This window comes from Schistocerca gregaria, chromosome 1 (assembly GCF_023897955.1).
Source record: "Schistocerca gregaria isolate iqSchGreg1 chromosome 1, iqSchGreg1.2, whole genome shotgun sequence".
NCBI classification, from domain to species: domain Eukaryota; kingdom Metazoa; phylum Arthropoda; class Insecta; order Orthoptera; family Acrididae; genus Schistocerca; species Schistocerca gregaria.
Genome location: NC_064920.1, coordinates 519,426,549 through 519,440,217, shown reverse-complemented (window position 1 = coordinate 519,440,217; position 13,669 = coordinate 519,426,549). Strand labels below are relative to the sequence as shown.

Here is a 13,669-nt window from a genome sequence, read left to right as displayed (position 1 = left end):
AAACCATAATAATAATAATAATAATAATAATAATAATAATTTGGTATCCAATTATATAGAGTCTTAGCTGTTGTCTGCGACTGAATAGGGGAATAGAAAGAGTGACTGTTGCCCATTTCAAAGTAACATATGTCACTTGTAAAGGGTGACCTCTTCATCTCTTGTACTTGTAGTGCCGGGCACTGGAGCTCACCTGTCCGTCCCCGTACGTGAAGTTGACGCTGGAGAGGAGCGGCGACGCGACCTGCCGGTAGAAGTTGCGCAGCTGCAGGTGCGCGTCCGCCGCCTCGTAGATGCGCCTGCCGAAGCCGCCGTTGCGCAGCGCCAGCTTCCTGAGAAATCCGAAGTCTGCATCTTCACCGAACGCCAACGTAAACAGTGCTGCTCCCCGCTCCAAGTTGGCGGCGGTGAAGTCCTGCAAGATGGTTTCTGTGTCTCCATTGGGCAGTCCATCCGTCAGCAGAACCATTACAAGCCGCGCATCCGGACGTGAAACACCTGCCTTGGATACTCGCAGTGCTGTGTCCAGAGCGTCGTGCATCGCCGTCCCTGTAGCAAGTGGGTCAGCCCAGTCATCAGGCTTATTTTATATACTATGAATGGCCTCACGTCCTTATCTACAAGTACCTTATGATTATTGATCCAGCCGTAGTGTTTTTGAAGTTTTTACCCTGCAACAATCTTTACCCAAGTGAGATGAAACATACCAACGACTCTCCACTGCAGATCGAACTACATGCTTCAAGAAAGTACCAATCCTCAGTCCCTATTCACTTTCAGTTCTTGTCAACAATGTCACTTAATACACTAACAAAAGTCTAAGATAACATCTCCCTTTTTATCCAAACAATCGGTACTTATGCCTCATATTCATACATATGTTGAATATCTCTAGCCTAAGCAATTGGTATAGAAGGGATCAGTTGTGGCAACTATCCTGAAAAACACATCTGTTTGAACGACCATCGCCTGGTCATCCGTCAAATCACATTAGGTGCTCACACCATAATAATTTTAAGTACATAATCCGCGTCATCTTCCTATGCATCCACCAACACGCTGTTGTGTATGTTGAGCACAATGTTTCAGCATATGTTTTCAAGTGTGGTGTTGGAGAAACAATTACTATGACGATGGGTTTCCTTGGGCTCCGTAGACACTCACAACCGATGTTCTCAATATCAACTGCTTCTGCATGGAAACATTAAAGTCCATACTCTTAAAATTCATTAACAGGCATCTCACATGACATTTCATTATGACGCTCTCGAAAACCTGGCCCTGAAAATGTTTACAGCTTAAAAAAAAGGACAATAATAAATACTTTATATTTGGTCTTCTTGGTTGTCTCATAACTTGTTGATTGATTTTAGAGAGCTCTTATTATTTTGAAGTAAACAGTTGATAGGCAAGTTATTAAAAAGTTTGAAGTCACACAGTCTAATATTACATCTAGAAGTCAACATTTCACTATGTAGTAGGTTCTAAAAATAGTGATCATTTGATATCGAGGAATGTGAAATCGTCAAAAACATGTTTGGAAATTCTTCCTTACTTTAAATCTATTTTATGTCTTTTTTTGGTGCTCAATTTTAAAATTAAAAATGAAGGTTTTGAAAAATTACTCAAGAATATTGACAGTGAAATGGATTGATGTGTTCGGTTTTAGACGCTGTTAGTTATCTTGATACCAGTGTCGAATTGCAAAACCCAAAGGTCAAACAAGTGAATGTCTTAACTATAACATGATAATATAAAATCCTTTACTTACCTTAAAGAAGCTACGTTACTGACGCTATTGTTACTAAATTATACAGCAAGATTCGTAGTACTTCAAAAATTTCTTTTACAGTTTGCATATTCTTTCCTTTTTGATAAAGAAACTGACACATAATGCTGAGCGCTTCGCTGTACCACATACTTTTGTTCTATCCAACCTCCAGTATTCCAAGAATACTTTTAACTTCGGCTGTCACTTTCATGGTGAGCCTCACTATCTAGAATGTTGAACTCACCTCCTCCTGCATGGAGATCTCTCACGAAATTTTTGGCACTAGCAACATTTTCTGGAGTTGCAGGCACGACAGCATCAGCATCATTTTCTGGTACGTTGGGCCAATCGTACCAGGATATATAGGTCTTGTTCCCGGTAACTGGCCACCACACCTACAGACGGTTAAATGATACATTAATCATATATCCAGGTAATAAATACCTTCTTAAGAATTTGGCTATGCATCTTCAAACGTTATCAAGATGTGCCCCTACAAAACAAAGATTGAAAAGGTCAAACAGAAGATTAAAAAGAAGTCAAACTAACTAGAGATTTAAACAAGTTTCATTATTTTTTCCTGACATGAATCTAGTGTACATGAGTGGAAATAACAGTTTATTTTGAAAGTTGTCATTTTTTGAATATAATATCACTAAGATGACATTCTTTGTTTTGCACACATTGTTGCAGTCTGAAGGTGAATATTCTCATTTCATTTCGTGGTAGCTCCAACGCAACATTGTTTCACCGTGGATGATCGTAACACAGTTCCTCTTTTCAATCGTCGAACGAATGTCGAAATGGCAAATATCGTGATAATCCATCGCAGAACAGAAAAACAACAAAAATCGTTTAATAATGGAAAGGCGTCAGGACCAGATGAGATACCTATAAGATCCTACCAAGATTATGTTGAAGAACTTGCTCCCCTTCTAATAGTAATCCGTTGTAGATCGCTTGAGCAACGAAGGGTACAGGTCATTTCCAGTTTTCAGAAGGGATGTAGGACAGATACACACAATTATAGTCCTACATTGTTGAAGTCAATACGTTGTAGAATTATGGAACATGTTTTATGCTCAAGAATTATGACGTTTTTGGAGAATGAAAATCTCCTGTTTTAAAGTCAACACTGATTCCACAATCAGAGATCCTGCGAAACTCAGCTCGGTCTGTTCCTCCACGAGAACCACAGCGCCGTGTTCCTTGACTTCAGCAAGGCCTTTGAAATCGTCCCGCACTGTCGTTTAGTGAAAAAAAAGAGCTTATCGCGTATTAGGGCAGATTTCTGCATAGACTCAAGACTCGTCGCTCTTATTGAAACAAAATCTACAGATGTAAATGTAATTTCCTGAGTACTCCAAGGAAGCGTGATACGACCTTTACTGTTTACAATATACACACATCAAAAAAAGTTTTGCATCACCCCATTTCCGAGAACTCTTGACGATAGACGTTGACTGTGGATATTGTGTCATAGACTGTTCAGATATGTCACTAAAACCTTCCAAAAATGTAAACAACCATGGATGAGCAGCGCCTATTAGATGGAGGGGGGCCGACAGGCGATCAGTTCCAGTCATTCCTCCAGGAAGGAGGTACACGGTTCGTGTTGTCTGTAGTTCAACCATACCTAGACGGTCAATACCGCGGTTCGATCGCGTCCGCATTGTTACTTTGCGCCAGGAAGGGCTCTCAACAAGAGAAGTGTCCAGGCGTCTCGGAGTGAACCAAAGCGATGTTGTTCAGACATGGAGGAGATACCGAGAGACAGGAACTGTCGACGACATGTCTCGCTCAGGCCGCCCAAGAGCTACTACTGCAGTGGACGACCGCTGCCTACGGATTATGGCTCGGAGGAACCCTGACAGCAACGCCACCATGTTGAATACTACTTATGTGCAGCCACAGGACGTCGTGTTACGACTCAAACTGTGCGCAGTAGGTTTCATGATGAGCAAATTCACTCGCGACGTCCATAGCGAAGTCCATCTTTGCAACCACGACAGCATGCAGCGTAGTACAGATGGGCCCAACAACATGCCGAATGGACCGCTCAGGATAGGCATCGCGTTCTCTTCACCAGTGAGTGTCGCATATGCATTCAACCAGTCAGTCGTCGGAGACGTGTTTGGAGGCAACCCGGTCAGGTTGAACGTCTTAGACTCACTATCCAACGAGTGCAGAAAGGTGGAGGTTACCTGATGTTTTGGCGTGGCGTTATGTGGGGCAGACGTACGCCGCTGGTGGTCATGGAAGGCGCCGTAACGGCTATACGATACGTGAATGATATCCTGCGACCGATAGTGCAACCATATCGACAGCATATTGGTTTGGCATTCGTCTTCATGGACGACAATTCGCGCCCCTGCCGTGCACGTCTTCATCTACATCCATACTCCGCAAACCACCCAACGGTGTGTGGAGGAGGGTACCTTGAGTACCTCTATCGGTTATCTTTCTATTCCAGTCTCGTATTGTTCGTGGAAAGAAGGATTTTCGGTATGCCTCTGTGTGGGCTCTAATCTCTCTGATTTTACTATCATGGTCTCTTCACGAGATATACGTAGCAGGGAGCAATATACTGCTTGACACCTCGGTGAAGATATGTTCTTGAAATTTCAACAAAAGCTATTCACATCTTGTGAATTATTTCCTTCAGGATAACGACATCGCTCGACTAGAGTGGCCAGTATGTTCTCCATACATGAACCCTATCGTACATGCAGGGGATAGAATCAAAGGGCTGTTTATGGACGACCACTCTGAGAGATCTACGCCGAATAGCCGTTGAGGAGTGGGATAATATGGACCAACAGTGCCTTGATGAACTTGCGGACAGTATGCCACTACGACCATAGGCATGCATCAATGCAAGAGGAAGTGGTACTGTTTATTAAAGGTACCGGTGTGTGTAGCAATACGCTATACGGTCGCACAACATGCAATGTGTGGTTTTCATGAGCAATAAAAAGGGCGGAAATGATTTTTATGTTGATCTCTATTCTAGTTTTCTGTATAGTTTCCGGAACTCTCGGAACCGTGGCGATGCAAAACTTTTTTGATGTGTTTATATACCATATGAATGATTCATTGGAACGCTTCGGTTGCTCTTTAAGGCTGTTCGCAGATGATTCGGTTGTCTCTAACAAACCAGCAAAGCCAGGAGATAGTAACGATTTGCAGAACGACCTCCAGAGAACTGATTAATGGCGCAGTCTCCAGGAGTTGACCCTGAACGTAAATGAATGTAACATACCGCACAAACACAGGAAAAGAAATGCACTACTGTACAGCTACACTATTGATGACAAACCGCCGGAAACAGTATCTGTAGTAAAACGTCTAGGAGTAAGTATCAAGACCGGCGTTAAGTGGAATGACCACATAAAACAAATAGTAGAAAAGCAGATGCCAGATTCATAGGAAGGCTCTTAAGGAAATGTAACTCATGCACGAAGGCTGTCGTTTATAAGGCGCTTGCTCGGCCGATTCTTGAGTACTGTTTATCTGTGTGGTATCCCTACCAGGGAGGGCTGATAAAAGACATAGAGAAGATCCAACGAAGAGTGGTGCGTTTCATCACGAAGTCGTTTAATCGGCGCGAGAGCGTTATGGTGATGCTCAAAAAAGTCCGTTGGCAAACGTTATAAGGGAGGAATCACGGGGAAATTTACTACTGAAATTTGGAGAGAGTACTTTCCGGGAAGAGTCGGACAGCATATTACCTCCCTTCTTATACACTATTGGCCATTAAAATCGTTACACCACGAAGATGACGTGCTACAGACGCGAAATTTAACCGACAGGAAGAAGATGCTACGCAAATGATTAGCTTTTCAGAGCATTCACACAAGGCGACACCTACAACGTGCTGACATGAGGAAAGTTCCAACCGATTTCTCATACACAAACAGCAGTTGACTGGCGTTGCCTGGTGAAACGTTGTTGTGACACCTCGTGTAAGAAGGAGAAAGGCGTACCATCACGTTTCCGGCTTTGATAAAGGTCGGATTGTAACCTATCGCGATTGCGGTTTATCGTATAGCGACAGTGCTGCTCCCGTTGGTCGAGTTCCAATGACTGTTAGCAGAATATGGAATCGGTGGGTTCAGGAGCGTAATACGGAACGCCGTGCTGGATCCCAACGGCCTCGTGTCACTAGCAGCCTGGATGACACCATCTTATCCGCATGGCTGTAACGGATCGTGCACCCACATGTCGATCGCTGACTCAACAGATGGGGACGTTTGCAAGACAAAAACCATCTGCACCAACAGTTCGACGACGTTTGCAACAGCATGGACTATCAGCTTGGAGACATGGCTGCGGATACCCTTGACGCTGCATCACAGATATGAGCGCCTGCGATGCTGTACTCAACGACGAACCTGGGTGCTCGAATGGCAAAACGTTATTTTTTCGAATGAATCCAGATTCTGTTTACAGCATCATGATGGTCGCATCCGTGTTTGGTGACATCGCGGTGAACGCACATTGGAAGCGTATATTCGTCATCGCCATACTGGCGTATCATCCGGCGTGATGGTATGGGGTGCCATGAGTTACACGTATCGGTCAGCTCTTGTTCGCATTGACGACACTTTGAACAGTGGACGTTACATTTCAGATGTGTTACGACCCGTGGCTCTACCTTCATTCGATTCCTGCGAAACCCTACATTTCAGCAGGATAATGCACGACCGCCTGTTGCAGGTCCTGTACGGGCGTTTATGGATACAGAAAATGTTCGACTGCTGCCCTGGCCAGCACATTCTCCAGATCTCTCACCAATTAAAAACGTCTGGTCAATGGTGGCCGAGCAACTGACTCGTCACAATACGCCAGTCACTACTCCTGATGAACTGTGGTATCGTGTTGAAGCTGCATGGGCAGCTCTACCTGTACACGCCATCGAAGCTCTGTTTGACTCAATGCCCAGGCGTATCAAGGCCGTTATTACGGCCAGAGGTGGTTGTTCTCGGTACTGATTCTTTCTTCTTGGTGTAGCAGTTTTAATGGCCAAAAGTGTACATCTCGCGTAATGACCACGAGGAGAAATTTCGCGAAATTAGAGCCAGTACAGAGGCTTATTGACTATCATTCTTCGCGAGTGGAACAGGATCGGAGGGCTCAGCCATACACCATTAGGTGGCTTACGGAATATCATGCAGATGTAGCTGTTTACTTCATGGCGATTTGGTCTTTACAATCATGTCTGATTCATGAATGGCTTTCCTGAAAAACGGCAGACTTGAGCTAAACCATGGAAAACGCCTGGAATGGACAAATCTGGTGAACCAGGATGCCATTGAATGTCACCATTTTTTTCCGGTGCGAATCTAAGCAAATCAACTGGCAGTGAAGCAGTACGGCTTGTTTGTACTATCCTGCTGGAAAAGTGTTTCTTCATCTGGATTATATTCATAGAGTTCAGGCAGAGAAAATGCGACCGCTCAATATACTCTTGGATCCTGTTTTTCTTTTTTTTTCATTAGCATCTCTTTCCTTTTGTGGTGCTGGCAGTGGATTGAGAACATTTCGTCCGAAACTTCATAGTGCAGGAAGATGGCAGAGGAGCCTGTGAAGGTAGGTTAAACTCCCAACGGAAAGCGCATAGAGCATCAACAAAATTATTCAAGTTTTTGTAATTGGGTTAGAGCAATTGCACGTTGCACAGTTGACCAACGCTCCATGGTATTAAAATTCCACCTGTCTACACCTCCAATGTCAATTCCCCCACGCCCATAACCCGCACCACGGCAGCCAAGCCGTCTTCATATCTTCCCGTTTGATTGCCTCACCCTGTATTTCACGAAGCGTATTCCCTTTCTTGCATAATTATCAAGACTTGTCAAAGACGTTTTGATAGAAAAATGTATAACATTCCGTAAAAAAAACCCAATACCATTCTTATACCATGCGTACATGTTCCACTGATTATTTCAGAATAAGTATTTTGGTGTAATATTTGTCATTTGTAAAGCAGTTACATGTAATTGCTATACACATTTTGGGTATTTAGAGGTGTGTCGTTTCCAACATGTTTCTAAGCCTGAACTCAGAGAAAATAACTTTCATCTGAACTTAAACCATTTCATTCCGTTTGTCGGACATTTTAAATCAACAGCCCGATTACCATAGCTGCACAGTTCATATCAATGTTAGCACTCTCCGTTTTTGAAATTGGTACGTTCAGTTTATTCTTGAAGTACTACACGTAATTTTGATCACAATCGTTTGATCAGTGGATACTTATTTTCCAGGGAAATACTTATAAATACTATATTATACTGTAGAATATAATTGAATGAATAAATCAAAAAAATTTAGGTGCTGTTTTTTCACTAAGTGGACAGTTATTGCTATGGAAATATATGAGTAATAGAATCATAGTTCCTTAATGAAACGTTTCAATTGAAACACTCATAATCATGTTTCCTCAAGAAGTAAAATTTTCAGCCCTCTTCAACTTTTGTAGTCCTGTCTTCCTCAGTTGCGTGTAATATTACGGTATATTGATAATGGCCGGCCGGTGTGGCCGAGCGGTCCTAGGCGCTTCAGTCTGGAATCGCGCGACCGATACGGTCGCAGGTTCGAATCCTACCTCGGACATGGATGTGTGTGATGTCTTTAGGTTTAAGTAGTTCTAAGTTCTAGGGGACTGATGACCTCAGATGTCAAGTCCCATAGTGCTCAGAGCAATTTTTTTATATTGATAATGCCTTGAAGAAAATGGACCCGAAACGTGTATGGGACTACAATTGTGTTTTTTTCAGTTGCTGTCAAACGTTTCATAAGTAAAAATTTTCAGCCATGTTTGTAATTGCTACATTATCTTTACTGAATATGTTCTATTTTTGCATTCTACCAATAACTGAGTTGTTTCATTTCAAAATCTTAAGCATTTGTGAACAGTCAGGTAACAACTTCGACAAAAGAGTAATTCCTGTTATCGAATTTTGTTGTGTCTGTGCATTGTTTAACAAAAATACTTGCATTGTGCGCAGAAAGAAATAGTTATGTCCTCTTTTATAGATACGAATTGTACATTATTTAGAATCAGTAAGGTATGAACTTCTAGAATTCGGTTTATAACTTCTCTCCCTGATAATGATGTAGTATCTGTTTACACATGGCTTAAACAATTTAATATGATTTGCTGTATCAGATTTGTTATATAAACACTGTTGTGTTTTGTCTGAGACAGTCAGATGCCTTGAAGCCACCGTCAGTCCCAGCTACGATTCTATATTATTATCTTCTATACTAATAACGGATCTGTAAAACTGTCGTACCTGCCAGTTTATCTGTTTGAACATACTTCTTCAAAACTGCTAGACGAATTTTAATGAGGTTTTCTCAGGCAACTTAAGTATTTCGTGTACCGTACAGGCTTCATTTTATTAAAAGCGGCCCATAGAAAAAATTTAAAGGTTTATCCATCCTGATGTTATAAATGTGAAAGTGACTATGTCTGTTACGTTTTAACGACTAACCCGCTTAACTAATTTTGAAGACATTTTGTATGGAGATAGCCTGAACCCTGAGGAAGAACGAAAGCTACTTTAGAAAGTGCGTAGCATGAGATACTTATTCCGTTTGAAGATTAGTACACGAATTAGGGGAAAATATGTACTCTTCGAAAAAGCTGTTTACTCTTTGGCTTCTGATTTTTTTCATATTTGTGAAAACACTTTCATAGGTTGATATATGCTACGTGATACAATTCGAAATATTGAATACATTGCTTACATAATGTTCAATGTGTTTAATTCATACTTCCACACTATGTACACGCATCCTGGATTGCGACAACTGGGAGGTGTGAGTGCAGGGCGCACACATTACGAGCTATGCTAACCCATACAAGCAACTATGTGGGGGCAGCTGATGTTATTGGACGTACAGTAACATATGTACTGAACTTCACTCATCATGATAAAAGTACTGATGTGCGAGTGCATTTGTTTTGTGAACAGTATTTTTATAAATAAGTTTGTGGATAGACTGAATCTTCTGATGCCGCACTGTAGTGGGATAAACATTCTAGTGTGCTACAGATTTCACCCGTCTAAGAAATATTCTACTGTAAAAAATGCTAATGGGGAGATTGGTTACCATTTATTGAAAATGCATTTTAACCCATCTTACAAAGGTGTTTACTAATGGCTAATCTCTTGAACTTCTATACTTTTTTTTTCATTCACATTGTAATATAATGCACAGACGAGTCCCCCATTTACAACAGCCTCTTGGCACTTGGAGTGGCAAGCCGAGGGACGACACAGGACGTTCACGCAGTCTCTATTTTGCATCTGAACGTAAATCGTACCAGTCGTCGAAATGTCCCTCAGTTGCCGTGTCATATTCGTGCCGCAACAGGGAGAATGTGTCGGCCGACTCCAGCGCGCATTCGTCCAAGTCACTAGCAGACCGATTATAGCCCGGTAAATAGTTTCCCCCACAGCACTAACATCAAAGTCTGCCTGCCAGTTGCGTTTGTCTCTTTAGAACCAGGACTAAAACTCTGGTAAGCACCCTGAGGCTTTATTTATTAATAATGCGCATACTGTAATTTTTATTTGAACATAGAAAAGTAACTATAAAATAGAAATATCAAATATAGTCTTTCTTTTATAATGTTTCCGTACTCTTTACTGGATATACTGTGAGCCTTAATGATTCTTCTCTCACTTTAACAACATTATTTACTGATTTGATCTGTTTGTGTTATTTGTCAATTTGTTTTGGTTACAATCTACTATGAATTTGCTATGCACTCAGTGGCGATGACTACATCTCTGCTGCTCTCAATGGACTTAAACTGAACAAATGCTACTTAGGTTACGAGTTTAGTGAGTGTGTCTACAAGGGACAACAGGCGGAATTTTGAATCATACTCGACCTGAATGAGATTTCATTTCTCATCCTTTGTGCCACCTCTTCTCTTTCTATATGAGAAAGCCTTTTATCTATTTCCCATTCTTTAGTTGCTTGTGTCTATTGAATGATATGCTGGTTACTACCATCATGTAAACAAACGAGGGAACCTGCTTCTCACCTGTGATCCAAAGGAGAATGTGATGAGAGTGAAGTTGTCCCGTGGACCCAGCTCATCGAGGATGGAGACCATGGCTTGCCTCAGCTGCTCTATCTTGTGACCGCTCATGGAGCCACTAACGTCCAGCACGAACACGATGTACTTTTCCAGCGGTGGCAGGTCTGGTGGTGAGTAGAAGTGCACGAAGTATCCGTCATCAGTCACCTGCCCACAAGAAATGTTTCAAAACCGTTAGTGAAGGCATTACGAAAACTGAAGCTAACTGACATGGCACCATTTAACGATGTTACAACGCTGAATAAAAGTTAAAGAAAAACGTTTCAGGTGGAGAAGAAATCATCAGTTAAAATGACGCATAATACCACTAGTATATGAGACCTGCAGTCTGACCTGTTCCGCAGTTTCATATACTCCTCGTAACTGCATCCTGCGCGAATCACATGCCTTGTGCGTCGGTAGGCCAGCGGCAAAGATCTCCGCTCTGAATCGCCTGCCATACGTGTCTAGTTCAGCTTAGAAATTTTGGTCCGGGCGGGTCAGTGAGCACACAGGCTGCAGATATTCAGTTGTGCCGACTTTCTCTGAACAGAGGAAGTTACACACTTCCTTTTGTGTTTTGTTCCGGTGTAGCTTAGATGTTCTGGTGGAAGATGATGGTGTTCTGGTGTTTCAGCATGCCGATTCATATAGTGGGGCAAGACCGCTGCATGTTTCAAACGTTAGCCATTTCATTCATCCATGACCATTTCACAGTTTTCGTATTTCAAACATAATTTCAAATAAAGTTCATTCAAAGTATAGACGATTTGCTGGGGGACTTCATTATTCCTTTGTGAGCTGTTAGAATACACGTGGGTGACGATATCCTTTTATAACCTTTTCATCTGTGACAAGAAATGGCTTGCGATATATCTCTCTCTCTCTCTCAACAGAGGCATAGCAGACATTTTGTAGCTACCATTACAGATGTTTAGGAGTGATTTCTTGATATGTGAACTTGTGCATGAGTTGTACTGATGATGAATAGTGTCCACGTCAGAGTACCATTGCTGTAGTATTTCTTTTGGAAAATTATAATATTCAGTTTCTCTGATTTTTCATACGCATACTTACTGCGATAGAGATCTTACCTTTGTCACCCATATGGTCAGTTTGTTTTGGTGACTTCACGTGACCTAACCCCAATATCCTGTGTGGATTATTTTAAAAGAAAAGCACCTTTTCACTCTTTAATGTACGTGTCTTTCATCTTCCGTAAGAGTTTTCAGCAATCAGGCAAGGACGCAATGATGCAGTTCCTGATATGCAGATTGGAGTAGTTCTTTGATAATTTTCAGATCATCCATTAATAATTGTTGAAGTGAAATCTAAAAATGCCAAGATTTATAAGTTTGGACTTGGTTCAGATAGTGAGTACACGTAATATTCAGTCCGTGCTAGTTAGAAATACTTTCTAGAAAATCACCCCATTGCGCATACGAATGTCATACCACACCATTACCTAAATTTTACAAGTCAGATTGCCTTATCCAAGGTTTCATATTTGAACATTTAAAATAAAAATCTGGGCGCAATGTGTTCAAAACGTTTACAAGACGTGGTAGGCTTTCAGTGGGAATAAATAATTTAAGTTAGCGTTATCTTATATTAGTCTACCGTTTCTAAATGAAATGAGAGCAACCTGTGAAGTAGAAGTGTGAGGTTCCGAGTAATCGTAGGCCCGTCGTCGGCACGCAAGCACATGAATTCTAGTGAGAAAGCTGGGGAAGAAGTATTATTTGCGGTGACGTAGGAAAGATATACTTGTTCTGGCCCTGAGTGCTGGAGTGATGTCATACTGGAATGTTACATTTGTACTACAGCGTTGGCTTTACTTTTGTTTTGAGATAATGGGTTGCTGTGATCGTCATCAATATTCCATGGTGGTTCCTAGTGTCAAACCCACAGAACTCTCGGAAGTACGCTCCAGAACAAATGTTGGACCCCAGGTTCCGAGTTTCCAACTGACACCATATGTTGCAAAGAGTTTGAGAATACATTCATTGGAGTAATGGAGGGGTTATTTCGGTTTGGGATGGCTTAATAAATACCAGTTTTCGTAACAGTAATATTGTTGCATTAGTATCAAACCATAATTGAGAATCAGTATAATTATTAGTAATTTGTAGCATAAATTGGTAACTATTGTGACGAACCATTCTTATTGCTTGTTCGATTCTAACACCAGTGTACACATAATTTGAGAAAATTGAGAAGCTTACTCTTCTCTGAAAATTTGATTCCGTGGAATATGTTAGGAGCAGGAATCCATAACTCAAATGGTGATAGGAACCACGATTTTTTCAGATAGTCTCTGATATCTATGACTTGAAGATTCGCCTCAGATTTATAGAAAAAGTTTTTATCACATCTTTAGAAAAAGTTGATATCTGTTCTTCATAAGAAGAGTTTTTTTTAGAAAAATGGATTTATATAAATAGCAGTAATGGAAGTTGTGAAAGATTTCACAATGTGAGATGAATTAATGAAACTGAAACATTGACGAAATCAGAAGTGAACTGTAAGCAAAGACAGAGAATTTCTGATGTCTGAAGAACTTATCACTCTACCTAAATTTCAACATTTTTTCTGTAGCACCACATCTCAGACGCTTACGTTCCCTTCTGTTCCGGTTTTCCCACAGTCCATGTCTCACTACAAGTTGAAATATCAAGAAGACGAAGGTGTTAAGAAAAATAACAAACTGATACATGCATCCAAAACTTGTTCAACAAAAGATGCCAGCTGATATTAACATTTAACTGGAATTAAGTTGGACATTTCTAGATGCA

At 41.3% G+C, this 13,669-nt stretch overlaps 1 protein-coding gene across 1 annotated transcript in view; it reads right to left on the bottom strand.

Annotated features, from left to right (window-relative positions):
* LOC126355911 (inter-alpha-trypsin inhibitor heavy chain H4-like) overlaps nt 1-13,669 on the bottom strand; it is a 330,715-nt gene that overhangs the window by 296,776 nt on the left and 20,270 nt on the right. The gene's annotated exons all lie outside the window — the stretch shown is intronic.